Source organism: Drosophila navojoa, chromosome 2 (assembly GCF_054131105.1).
Source record: "Drosophila navojoa isolate 15081-1374.11 chromosome 2, UAZ_NAV_1.0, whole genome shotgun sequence".
NCBI lineage: Eukaryota > Metazoa > Arthropoda > Insecta > Diptera > Drosophilidae > Drosophila > Drosophila navojoa.
This window is the reverse complement of record NC_142890.1, coordinates 13,813,570-13,828,261: the sequence shown is the minus strand read 5'-3', so window position 1 is coordinate 13,828,261 and position 14,692 is coordinate 13,813,570. Positions and strand designations below refer to the sequence as shown.

General features: G+C 38.4%; 2 long non-coding RNA genes across 2 annotated transcripts in view; both read left to right on the top strand.

The window, feature by feature from the left end:
- The window catches only part of LOC149092162 (uncharacterized), a 122,920-nt gene that overhangs the window by 71,227 nt on the left and 37,001 nt on the right, over window positions 1-14,692 (top strand). The window lies entirely within an intron of this gene.
- Window positions 4,688-6,764, top strand: LOC149092163 (uncharacterized). The gene is made up of 3 exons (XR_016196238.1): window positions 4,688-4,929; window positions 5,023-5,438; window positions 5,492-6,764. It is a non-coding gene; the product is annotated as an uncharacterized LOC149092163 (long non-coding RNA).

Below are 14,692 nucleotides of genomic sequence, written 5' to 3'. Positions count from 1 at the left end.
AATCCAGACGAATTTAGGGTCATTTTGCCACAAAGCTTGTCAAATTGAATAACTAATGCTAAATATTTCAGAAGACCTTTACTTAGGAAATCAATTAACTCAAAAGGCTTGTCAACTCTCATTAGCAGCTGCACATGTAAGGGTGTCTAGTCTTCGGTATTTTTGCGGCACTCGCATTTCTTGTTTTCAATTTCTTTAAAAGTTTATTATCGCCATTGCCGTATCTGGCGAACAATCTAGATAAATCGCTGGCAGTTGCGCCCATTTGCATTTATTTTATGAACAAGTTGGCGCAATGGCGCATTTATTGATTATTTTATTGTGCTGTGTACAAAGCGTTTATGAAATTGAAAATAAATAAATAAAATATATGTGCGCTCCAGTGGCATAATATTCCTCCATTGGCCAGCTGCTAATGCAAAGAATTTGCCAAGGAAAATGGAAGAAATGCGCTGACTGCCTCGAGGCAAATTAAAAATTGCAAGAAAACAAAAATTAACAACAACAAAAAACGAAAACGAAAATTATAAAGATATTATTACAGACTGCGGCGAAACGCTGTAGATTTAAATATTTAATTTATCCGTAGGCGGAATGTGGACCCAGCCCCCCGGCACAAGAGCCATGCGCTATGCCTAGTTAAGTATTCAGGCAAAACCAATTAATTAATAATGTCAATATGAACGATAAAAATGCGAAATATTCGGGGGCCATTAACGGCATCGAGCACCCAGAACAAATTACAATGAATAGCCCCGAAAAGGGCAATGGACTGAGCCATTTGAATAAACAATGGCCAAACATCAATTTTGATTTTATGACTTTAACGAATTCGACTCGCTGTAGGTGTTAATTGGCATACTGATCTGACAGCTTTTGTCATTTACCCGAAACTTATACAATAAAATCAATACAAGTAATTATACAATTGAGTACATGCCTCATTATGAGCAATAAATGAGCGAAAACCCAAAGCACTTGCACTGACAAGCAGCCAATCATTTGTTACCATGTTTCAGCTTTTGATTTATTGAATGGCCTAAATCCAAATTTCCTAATCATTATAAGTCGATGGGCAATGTATTTAATAATATTATTATGTATTTTATTTATATATACACAATATTATGTATATGATATTTTCTTATCGAGTCCATCACTCTGTCTCTGGCTAACAACTGGCCAAGTGAGCAATGAAACATTTTGACTGCATTTGAACTGTCGACCTTCAGCGGTTAATCGGACGCTTATTCACACAAAATTTGGCTTCTTTCCAGCTGAATGCTCCTCAGACACACTTCGACTACCAAATGCAATTCGCATTTGAGGTTGAGTTTTACAAGAGCTCAGCTCCTTTTCAATACAAAGTTGAGCTTGTTAAAATATATATTTAGGCAATGTTGATTCAGCAATCAGTCTGTCGGTCATTCAATCAATTCTTCACTTTTACTATATGCTAGCTCAAGTCCTTGACCAATGATATGCGGCATTTGGCAGCTTTAAGTTATATTCCACAATCCTGTAGCCATCAAAAAGTTATTTATAATAATTACAAAAAGTGAGATGAGCAGACGTTTTTCAGCAAAATCTTTGGGCGTTTTAAATGTCACGATATCAAACAACGACATGATAAATTATGATGCTTAATGGCTTTGCCATTGGTTTTTTATATTTTCTAAATTACATTTTTTAATAGCGGCTCTCAGACACCAATTGTGTTGTTGAGATACTAAATTTGAATGGCATGAACTCAACTCGTAATAAACCAAGAACAAGAACAAAAACAAACACAATATCGATTCTCAAAGGTTATTTAAGATTTTAGCTTACTCATCAATTTGGCCTTGGCCCCTGGTGAACTTTGCCAAATATTGTTTACAGCAATTAGCAATATGTAGAGGGCGGCATTGGGTTCATCTGTAAATTATAAGACGCTTAACTTTAGCTCAGTGCTTTGCTTCAACGTTCATAATTAGTTAGTAATTGTTAAATAAGTTTGGTATAATCAACACTCTATTTAGAGAGAGAGAGAGAGAGAGAGAGTCGCTTAAATGAAATTGGGTAAATGAAAATTTCAGAAATGTTTAGCGAGCGAACAATTTCTAAGCCAATGCTCTTATTTGCATATTAAACCATGTGAAATTTTCTATGCCAGCCCGACGCCCAACCGAGTTGAGCCGAGCCGCACCGGGTCCGGGTCAGGCCAGCATGCAATTTACACAATTACCCATACGCAGTGTACGCCCGCAAAGGTCATTACTTTACCTTGCGCAAGTGAGAGAGAGAGAGAAAGAGAGAGAGAGAGAGAGAGAGAGCGTGCCAGCGAATGTGGTGCAGAACTACAAGTTGGCGAAAACACGAATAATTTCCATAAGCTAGAAAATGTATGCTAAAATAAGCGTCACATAAAATGCAAATAGTTATTATTACACACTTTTTCCAGCTCCAGTCCTGGACCAAGAAGAGAGAGAGAGAGAGAGAGAGCGAGAGCAGCGAGCAAGGTTGAAGAGGGCGCGCACCTTTCAAAGGAGATGGCAGTGAAGGTTGTGCGCTCTCTTACCTGTGTATAGCTTGTATTTAGTCTCGTTTCGCTGCGCTCATCATAATTAAGTTATGGCCAACAGAGCGAAGAAGGGCAGAAGAAGGGTTCCAGAAATGGGATATAGCACAGTTCATTGCATGTGATACATTATTCGCCCCGTCGCCGTTGTTGCTGCGAGCATATAGAATGTTGACACGAGATTATGTGGGGATATACGAGTGGGGGGCAGGGCTTGAACGATTTGCGGGTCTAGCCTATGTATGAGGCCACATGCTCTGGCGCTACCTCAATGCTTAATGTTGTTAATACATCGACTTACTTTATGACTGTGTGTCCTTTTTCGAAAATAATGAACATTGCTCTCCGTATTAATTACCGCAATAATTAACAAGGGACAACAGCAACAACAACGACAGCAACAACAACGACAGCAACAACAACAACAAAGACAAGTGCTGCCTGTGTATTGGGCAGAATAATTTGCGTAGTTCGTTCATTGGACAATTTATTATTTGTCATCTGTTATTATGTCATTAAGAGCTTTTTTATTGCAGTACATTTTTAATTATCATTTGATCAATTTTGTTTTTTCCTCTTCCATTTTCATTATTTCACTTCTGTTTTTTGCCGACTCCGGGCCGTGTTCACTGCGTTCGTTTTAATGGTGTTTTACACGGCAATTAAGTTGTAGAATCGAGCCAGCTGTTGCCAATGGAACTGAATGACCCATCAATTCGAATTGAAAATTGCTCTGTAATTGAGATAAACTCATCAGAGGCAAAGCATTATTAACCAGCTGATTGTCAAGTGTCGACCGAAGAGCTTTTAATATGAGTTGCCTTAATATAGTCTATGATATGCCCAAAAGTTTAACAAAGTCTACTACTCTAGTGTAACAGCTATTGTACAGCTATTGTTCTCACTTTCGACTTTTATTTATTTTTTTTTAATATTAAGCCATTCACGCAACGCAAATATAATTAAAATATTTTATTTTACAACTTATTTACTTGCGGCTTGTTTGACTTTATTTGCTTTACGTGTATTCAATTTCGTTTGCTTTTCGAGCTGGCCCCGAGACATCCGTAAATGCCGCGTATATGACGCATAAATAATTCATTAATAAAACTTATCAGCAAACGCAAACAAGCAGCAGCATACAGAAAAGAAAATGAAACAATTTACTGTCGCATGACATGACCAATATAAAAATAAATAAATAAAAATAAAAAAAATAAATAAATAAATGTCAAGATTATGAGCTGTGCCAAAAACATTTTTACTCTAAAAAATTCATTGATAAAGTGAAGAACAATTTTTTTTTTTTTAATTTTGTTTTATAAAAAATACTTTCAGCCAAATCCGAGTGACTTCATTAACTTTTGCCACTTTCTTTTAAAGCTGCATTCATGCCATGATTTGTGGAATGGCAGCTCATGCAACTGTCCGCCTCTTCATTACTGACTGCACTTCAAGCTTAAGCTCTGGAACGTCGTCCTCTGGCTGCCTTATTGGCACTAACTATGTTAAGTGCCTCGCATGGCACTAGAGAAACTCATCGAGGTGTGTCAAACAGCACGAGATATCTGCTCATTAGATAACTGAATCACCAAATCTCAAGGAGACTTGACACCTCTCAGCAACAAAGACGACATTTTCGCTAAATTGTTGAAAATTATGCTCAAGTGTGGAGTAGACTTGAAATGATGCATGATCAAATGGCATATATAATTAAATATTTAAATAGATATTTATAATTTGTAATTTAAACAGGTATTGAATTATAAGTAATGAGAATGGCAATGATTAGAATAATAATAATAATGATGATAATGCAAACTAATTGCAAGATGGCAAAACAGATCTATGGCACATCTATTATTGAATAGTTCTGCTGAACACTCTAACTCATTAAGAATTCTGAAACACACTTAAAAAGAAATGACTTACTCAAGATAAATGGATATCATATTTACTTACCAAATCATTTGTCAAACCGACATAGAAGAGGAGTTGCCTCAATTATCAAGCCTTCTGTGAAAATCAATACTGAGCTTATTCAATGCGTTGCAGCCACTATTTTTCTGTCAAATAATTTTCAATATTGTCATTCCATTAAAGATATCTACACATTCACTTCACATAATTAATCAAATACTTTTGTATTTCACTTCACATTTAATTGTAGCACTCACATTTGAGATCTACACACAGTAGGCGTCAACAAATTTACTATATTATACAGTAGTATAGAAGCAAATAAACAAATGTAGTCAGTCAGTCTACGGCACAGCCTCAGGCGAACCTGACTGTTCAAATCAAAAAAACAAAAAAAATAAATAATAAATAAATAAAATAAAAAAAAAAAAAAAAATAAAATAAAAAAAGTAATTTATTAAAAAGTGTATTTTTTTTTTTTATTTTTGGATTTTTTATTTTTGGATTTCTAACTTTAATAATTGTGCTTGCTCTCTTTTTAGAGTCCGGGCGCCTTTGGCGTGCATTTTTTCCAAATGGAAAATAATGCTATTCTATTGGATACTGATTCTTTCGTGGATGTCGAGGCGATGGATGATACAGGCTCATTGAACTGTTTATCTGATGATGACACCGACATGTTTATACATAATAATATTGTAATATTGGTGCTATTGAGGCTAGTCAGCGCTCAATTACTGTCAGAAAAACTAAACAAATGCTGAATCAGGCATCAGCCAGCCTAAATAAGAATCTATTGAGGTCTAAAGCGCCTAAGCGTCCTGCAAAAAAGGTTCTAGCCCAAAAACGACTAAATTCAAGTCTAATGAAGTTGCACCAATTAAGAGTATTGGCAGTCTTCCAAGTAGACTCAGTTCGGATGATGAGACGAATTCTTCTTGCCTGTCAACAATAATAAGTAAGTAAAGAATCTGTTAATGAAACTGCAGTCACTAAAAAGGAAAGTTTAAGGTTAAATCTGATGATACCACATCAATTGGTAGTACTTATAGTCTTCCAAAAATACCTGATACATATGATGAGAATGAAAACTTCTTGCCTGTCGACAATAATAAAGCAAATCCAAGTGAAGGAGCTGTTAATGAAACTGCAGTCACTAATAAGGGAAGTTCAAGGCCACTTATGGGAAAGTGAGTAAAAGTGAACTTCAGTGAATACAATAAATACAATAAAGTAATAATAATGCCGCCTAGGACAAGTGGAAAGGCAGCCAAAAAGGCTGGCAAGGCCCCGAAGAATATTATCAAGAATGTTAAGAAGAAGAAGTGCATCTACATTTTAGTGCTAGAGCAGGTCCATCCTGATACTGGAATCTCGTCGAAAGCAATGAGCATCATGAACAGCTTTGTGAACGATATTTTTGAGCTTATTGCTGCTGAGGGCTCTCGTTTGGCACACTACAACCAACGTTCAACGATTACCAGTCAGCTACAAGTTTATTTGCTTGCCGCGTTTTTGAAGATTCTTTGATCTCGCAAGCTTCCTTAAAGGACTTGCAACCTTTATAGCTGGCGACATGCTCTCCAAGGCAATTCGCACATTTTGGCGGTTGGCTCATGCTGCCTTTCTGACGTGGACAATCTGTTGATGGATGATTCATACTACACTTCACACAAACAAAAGGTCTACGACAGTAATTTTTGACAGCAATGACACTGAACTGCATCTATGTTGTGCAATGACCTGAAAAACTTTTCTTGATATTAGTTACATAGCGAGTTGAATGCCCTAGCTTGGCAAACTCTTCTTTAATCCATTCAATAGGAGTGCTTCGGTGCAGAATCCCCTTTCAGATTTAATTTGAGAAGTATGGGATTCAATATTTTCATCATGAAAGTGTCGAATAAGAATTATATAGGAGTCAATGTCAAGGCACTGAATGCGCAATCCACGTCCTGAGGTAGTCTTTATAACATAAGAGCTATGATCAATAGCTTTATTGATCCCTTGGCCTTGAACTTCCCTATTAGTTACTATTGTTGACAGGCAAGAAGTATTAGTTCTCATCATCCGAGCTGCGTCTACTTGGAAGACTGCCAATACTCTTAATTGGTGCAACTTCATTAGACTTGAGTTTAGTCGTTTTTGGGCTAGAACCTTTTTTGCGGGACGCTTAGGCGCTTTAGACCTCAATTGATTACTATTAAGGCTGGCTAATGCCTGGTCCAGAATTTGTTCAGTTTTTGTGACAGTGATTGAGCGCAGACTTTTTTTTTTTTTTTTTTAGTTTGAATAGTCAGGTTTGCCTGAGGCTGTGCCGTAGACTGACTGACTACATTTGTTTATTTACTCTATTATACTACTGTATAATAGAGTAAATTTGTGAGTGTTACAATCAAATGTGAAGTGAAATACAATAGTATTTCATTAATTATGTGAAGTGAATGTGTAGATATCTTTAATGGAATGGCAATATTGAATAATAATAATAATAATGAAGGCATTAAGTTAATAACTAAAGTTATTAAATTTGATTTTCTTTGACCGAAATTCCTAAAGGGATGCCCATATTTGACGGAATCATCTGGCTATATATACGACCATTTGAGAGACATAACATTGAGATTTACATGCTTCAACTGTCCCATTAAAGCCATCGTTACAAGGCATGGCTATGTATATAAAAATCAATCATATACCTAGTATACGGTATATATGCCTAGTATATGCTCTACACCAATTCAGCTAACTTGAAAATAATTGAATGTATTACGTATACGTATATGCCTGCAATACATAAGACTAACCTCAACTCTTAACGTAAGCCGACTCGAATTTAGTATGTCAACTTCTTTACCGCACAGCGCTCTTAATTCCAGCCTGTGCCTGTGCCTCTGCGCCTGTGCCTACAATCGATTTTTCGGTTCATTAATATTAAATTATGCAACCCGGTCACAAAGTGCCCAAGCTAATATCAAAAACCTTAAAACAATTTACCAAAAGAGGAAAAAAAACGAGAGAGAGAGAGAGAAACACATGTTTACATAATTCATGTACTCGACTGCAAATGCTTTCTAATGGATTTTCGGAAGCGAGCTACTGCTTGTGGAGTCAGCCGTGAGATCAATAAAATGCTCCTCATATTCGCACATTAAAAATGATTCCGCAATTCCACATGCCACATTTCAGCTGGCTTCGGCCTCATAGAACTTTTGCTTAATGCTTTGCATATTTAACTTTCGACTACGCCCCGATACTTAGGCTAGAATACCGGAGGGGCGTGCAGAGAAAACAAGAAAAAATAAACATGTCAACACGCGAAAGAAGTTTACTTTAATTTTAACATTGCATGTCAAAACTTTCTTGGCTTGCCTTGGCTTTGGGCCCGCGATTCGCGTTGCCTACTTCGGGGCGTTCTTTTTGCACTGTAAATAAATCAAAGGCAGTTTACTCTTTCGGCTCTGCTGGGCCTTTTTAATGGCCGCAAATCACGTGTTTGGGGCTATTTCATAATGGCGCGTGTGCCAGACCCTTTTGACTGCTCTTTTTTCTGTTTCGTTTCTCTTCTTGGCTTGCGGCCTATTACTGCTGTTCGCCAAAAGTTGGCCAAGTGTGATAAGTGACCGCCTAATGGCACATTTGATTGTTTATAAAATGCATTTAGTTTGTGCTCGCCTAATGATAAGATTCGGGCTCATTAATGCCTGCCTTCAGGCACGTAATAAGATTGTTATTCACGCAAATTCAAGGCAAACGCAATTTGTTTCAATTTGTTCGCCTGTCTTTCGTGAGCCAACTCAAAATCCAAACAAATCCATCAAAACTGACAGCCAATAACTGAAGACAAGAATCCAAAAGCATAAAAAGCGAATATGTATGTATAGAAAGATGAGAGCAGTTCGCCGAGTGTGTCTTTATAGAGGTTAACTGAGATTGTTTAAATCTTGGGCTTGACATTGAAAAAGCAATTTAAATTGTTATTAATAGAAAGTAATTTAAATATGATATAAGAAAAGAATTTCTTTTTTTCTGTAAATACATGATTATATTTAAAAATACTTATGTTTATGTATTAACTTTGACTGCAGCTGATATACCCGCAATTCTCTTACACATATGGAATCGATAAAAATCAAATATCAAAGCTTTGTTTAAATTGCAGACTTACGAAACCAAAACACAATACGTTGTGGAGAATTCTGGCAGAGGAGAACGTGGAACGTCGAACGTCGAGTCGACTGATTGTCAAATTTAGTTGTGCCCTTGTGCAATTACCATAATGATGTCAGGCAGCGCACAAATCAAGCGACGTCGTTTATTACAAGTGCGAGAACTTAATTAAAATGCCAAAACAAAGGCGGGTCACAGCGCGGGCCGAGCGGGGGGGCGAACAAGAAAGTACGGCACATAAACTATGCACAATGCCAGGCGAAAGTGCCGCTAGTGATGGTCGCTGCTGCTCAAGGACTTCCGCTGCTGCTGCTGCTGCTGCATGAACAACAACAGGCGATGCCGAGCAGGGGGCGTGTAGTGGCAGCAAGTTAGTTGACTTTTATGATTGCTCGCTAGCATTGGCTGGCGCAAATGCAAATGGAAAGTTCGCAGCGAGCTGGGCGAGCTGAAATGAACGCCAATGCGTCTTTTCACGCAATTTCAAATCCCAACTCAATTTGAGTAATTTTGCAGTGAATCCTTTTGACTGCGGTTGGCGGCGTACGCCTCTACCGCCGTCAATGGCAGCCAATAGCATTACGGCAACTAACCCACAGCACCAACGTCATCATCATCATCTACACCAAGCTGATCACCATTCACCATTCACCATTCCCATCAAATCTGTGAAGGCAACGCTATTGTTCGAGCCCGCTACGCTGGCATTTGGTTATTGGTCGTCTGGTCGTCTGGTGGTCTGGTGGTCTGGCTTTGTTAATTTGGTGCACACACACACACATGCACACTATTACTATCACACACATGCCCGCACAACCTTGCAGTTAACCCACAATGCTTTTGGCAAACGCATTTGGAACATTTGCTTCATTTACTGCGTCGTTTGCCGCATTTTAATTGCTTCTGCTCGCACATACAATCGCACGCATACCCTGACACTTACACTCAACTGCCAGAAGGACATCGCAAATATAGTCACACACCCACCCACACACACCCACACACACACACACACAGAACGTTTGTCAATCTGCAATTTGAATGCGCGGCATCATCCGCGTACGTTTCCTGCCCATTCGCTGCGTCTGTTTGACTCATAAACCTGCACGCTATTAAATGAAATGAGTTTCGGACCAAATTATCTTCTTGAATGCGAGTTGACGCAATGGGGATTGAGCCCGAAAAAAAAAAAATTTAAGAGAGAAAGGAAAGAGAAAGAGAAAGAGAGACTGATATATGTATGTACATCCACTCCCGTTCGATTTCAATGTTTAATGATCAATTTCGGTCACATACTCGCATTTCGCTCGCATACCTGTACAGTGAAGCGTCCACATACGCGTCTAAGTACACGCAAGCGAGCACGTTGGCTCCACAAATTGTTTCATAACTCATTTAAGTGCTGGCTGTTAGCTGCTGGCATACAGCGGCAGCTCCAACTTTTATTAAGTTGCTAAGTAAATCAAACGAAATGAGCAGCTTGCGACAAGGATTACTAGAACATGTAACAGAAGGCAGCAACAACAACAGCAGCAGCAGCAGCAGCAGCAGCGGCAGCAGCCAGAGGCAGCGCTCTGTCCTCTGCTGCGCAGCCAGGTGCTTAATGCGTTCGAATGCCAGCTTCTGCATTGCCCTCAAGTGGCATTAAAACAAATTACAAGTAATTAAAGACTCACTCCTCATTGACGACAACTGCTGCCAGCCGCTGCGAGCGCAGCTACAATTCTCTTCACTTTGCCAACTTCAACTGCGCGCTTCGCACTGCCTCTCATGGGTGACTGAATACACTTTCCCCAACAAATCTTGACAAATTAATAAATGAAATTTATTAGCTGAGTAAGTTTCATTTCATTAATAAGCCAGTGCACTTTGACGTCTGCTTACGCTTAGTAAACGTCACACATATTGTACATGAATATATATAACTTAAGCTGTTTACTGTTTGATATTGGCAATAAATTTATATTATATATTTTATTTTATATATATATTTTAAAGTATATTAAATAATCATAAATCCGACACATTGCTTTAAAAACTTGGCAACTTTTTTTTTCAAACTTTAGCTAAAATATATATGAATAAAATAAAATAAAAACAGAAAACTAAATCTAATGGCTGCCAAAGTTGAACTCTTAAAAATATTTGCAAACATTTCAAGCATTCAAAAAAAAAAAAAAAAAATTTTATTGTGATTTAAAACTAGCAAGCAAGAGAAAGTATTCAACTAAGAGATACCCTAAAATAATAATTTAATATATTTTATTTTATTTTTTATTTTAAATGGGACACTTTCTTATACGTATATAACAAATAATAAAGCTTAATTCTGCCTTTATAGATAAAAAGAATTACTAATGCATAATAATGTTTGAATGGTTTATATGCTCACCTCAGTTTCCAGCATTTCAATACGCCATAGAGCTGCTTAAACATATAAAAAAAATATTATACTATTACTATCAAAGAGCAAGACAAATATTTACATAACTGCCAAGTAATCCACTTTATTTAATATATGCAAATGCTTATCTAGCGTATCTCTAATCATTCCCAAATAGTTTTCATAATGCCCAGCTAGACGCACGAAGTGAAGTCCGCTAGGTGTTCTATTAACGAAATTATATACTTTATGAATTGGAGTTCGCCCTCTTCCGACTCTATGAACAACAACTTTCAATGGGCATGAAAAAAGTTTTAAGACTAAAGGCACGACCTGGCAGCAGAGGCAAGGGGTAGCTGGCTTCTGCTTGTTGTTTGCCAAGAGTCCAAAGTGTCTCGTTGAAAAGTCGAACTCAGCGTCGATCCGATAAAGAGAGAGATGTCAATGGACTGGCTGTTCTTATCCTGGTCCTGGGATTGTTTACGCACTTGCTTTGATTTATTGCACTTGTAGGTTGAAAGCTGCGTTGATTAATGATCAAAGTTTTTATAAGTTTACGGTAATTAAAAATATATTTTTTAATCGCTTTTTGTTGACGCAGTTTGATTTTGCCTCCAAGATGTCTGCATTGAATTGTGTTTTACGGCTGGAATGATTGAGGTAATATTTTGCAGTTTATATCGAGAGTTCAGGAGCTAGATTAAAGAGTTCATTAAAATACAGAATTGAAATTGAAATGAAAATAAAACTGCACATTTGCTAAATAAAATTTCAAAGGAATAGGATTTTTATTCAAGTGACTAAAAAACAAAAGAGAGGCTAAATTATTCTCCGAGCTGTGTAAATGAATTTGCCATTATGAAGTTCCAGTGGAAATCCTCTCTCATGCTGGCTAATCCGTTATTAAACCATTTTATTTAAATGGATCACACTCTACTTGGAAGACCAGCCCAATCGCTCACATTATCTCTGTATTTTGTTCGTTGCACCAGCAAATTCTATGACCCAAATATGCACTATAATTCAATACTATCAGCACTAGCACCAACACACACACACACACACACACATCCACACACACGTACACAAAAGTAGATTACAACACACAAAACTTGCATAGCTGCTATGGCAGTGGGTTATGTAAGCTCGCCAGCTGCCTTGGCTGGCAATTGCTCGTTTGCCAGCAAATCGAACTCGCATTTTAAATGCCAGAGCCCGAAAATCAATTTAAATGCGAAATCTTCAGCTCCTGCCTGGCCTTAGCCTGTTTAAGCGATTTGCTAATAATAGCCAAAAAGCCGTAAGCTTTCCCGCCAACAATTTGTAGCCATATGTGCTCTGCCAGGGGGGGTGGGGGCGGTGAGGGTCTAAGGAAATCGGCTCTCATTAAATATGCATAAGTGTGTGCCCGGGTGGGGCCCCAAGTGCCGCCCGCTTCCTGTCGTTAACAACAAGCAATTACAAGTGTTGTGCGTAACTGTAACTGCGGCTCGATTGCCTGCGTATCCAACTGTCCGCCACTACTCATCTGTGTGTGTGTGTGTGTGTGGGCGTACACTCTTGCATATGTGTGTGTGTAATCTATTATGCCGCTGAAAGTGGTAATTCCGGTCAGTAAATAACGTGCCGACCCCGATGCCAAAGCACGGCCGTAGTCCAGTTCGAAAGGCGTCGATTAGATTTTAAGCCAGATCGCGACGTCGCAACATGGCCAAAACTCAGAGAATATGGCGAACGGCGAATGGCGAATGGCGAATGGCCCATGGCGACGCGACGAACAGACAATAACGGCTTCCAGGCGCAACCGTCTATAAGTCCTGTGTTAAAAGCAATAAATCCATTGGGCCCTGCTTACATATGCGCCATTTCACACCGTTAACGTTTGACGCACATGGACACACATACACACACACACACACACACGTACAGGTGTGCACACAGCATATAGAGGTGTGCAAAGCCGCTCGCACGCAACCACAGTCAGCTATCGATAGGAATGGCGTGCACCTTTCAGCCAAATTGCTTTCCGGTAAATATTACAACACATTTTCTTTCGCTTCAGGCAAGGCTTTATCAATATTCAATTTAACCCGAATTTCGGCTTGCCAGCACTTTGAAAGCGGCTTAAAACGAAACTAATATGTGATAACAAATACAAACAAAAAATGCAATAATAGAACTTGAATAAATTGCATAAGCTGCCGCTTTCAATTCAATTTATTGCAAATTTTAATGCAGTAATTACTATTCGACATTTAAGCCAACTGTGCACTAACTGACATTTCTACCTATTTCTATATGAAATTTGAAATCTGTGACAAAAACTAGGTCAAAATTCGTATTGTCATTTAACTGTAAATCTGTTATTTATGAACGATAATTCGGATTTTGTGTCAAATTTATTGTGTGTGCTCTCAGCTTGACATATGGATATGGCATGCTAAGAGACTTTCATAAAATCCATGAATAGAATATAACGGAATATAAGCCAAATATAAATTATATTAACTTTTCTTCTCTTTATAAAATTACGATTTAGCTTTTGCTTTAACAACTCACTCAACTACTTTGCCGTCATTTATGTTCCCTAACTCACTTTTCACTTAATTCAAACTGACTCTCATATTTTCATTTCTATGCTTCCATTTCAGTCTCAATTAAATATATTTAGTTATTATCGCAGATCCAACTAAACGCCGAAATTGTTTAGATTCTTGAACGAAATGACTTTATAGACCTGAAACTAATCGCCGCATCTCGATAACTTATAATGTCTCTGGCCGAAACACAGACACACAAGAGGCCACGTTAACAGTTTTGACAGTTTTCAATTTGGTTGGCAGACAAATTAAAAATGGTTCAAAGCCGACGGCGAAGCCACCTAGCGACCGGGCGACGCCAGCTGCGGCCTCAAAAGCCTGCGAAACACACGAAAATAACAATTGAATGGGAAATGGACTGGAGTGGTGTGGGAAGAGAGAGGGTGGGGAGAGAGAGGTTGAGGAGGGGGAGAGTGGGGCGCCTGCTAGCACAACATGCTCACCCAGAAAACCATATAACGAATATTTGTCAATTTTGTCGTTAGTTGGCAAAAAAAAAAAAAAAGCCCCTGAATGTCTAGCCTTGCTCTGGGGTCGACTTTGTTGGAGTCCCTTTGACTCTGGTTCGAGGTCTGAGACCCGTCTACGCCGCCAACGGACGCTGGAGCTTCGTTTTGTTTGGCTCTTTTGTGTGTGTGTGTTGTCTGTGTTTGTCTGCTGTTTTGCTTGCCAACTGAAGTAGTTTTTGGCTGCTGATTGGAATCGCACACGCGCACACACACACCCACACACACACTCATACAAACTAAATGTTTTGTGCGAGGTGCAGATCATAAACATAAAAGTGAAACGGCGAAAGTAGTGACAGCGACACATAAATACGTTTACATATATGATACAAATCCTCTTTTTAGGATTATTTAATATTTCTGGCGTTTTATGAAATTTTAGTTATACGCACACACATACATATATACATACATATACGCAGCGGCAATTGGAATGTTTTTAGGTACAGCTGTGACGTCTTTCATTTGTTTTGTGTCTTGTCACCCGGTTCGAGACATTTCTGAGCACGCATATCGCATACGGCCGACAACAAACAGGATAAGCACGAGT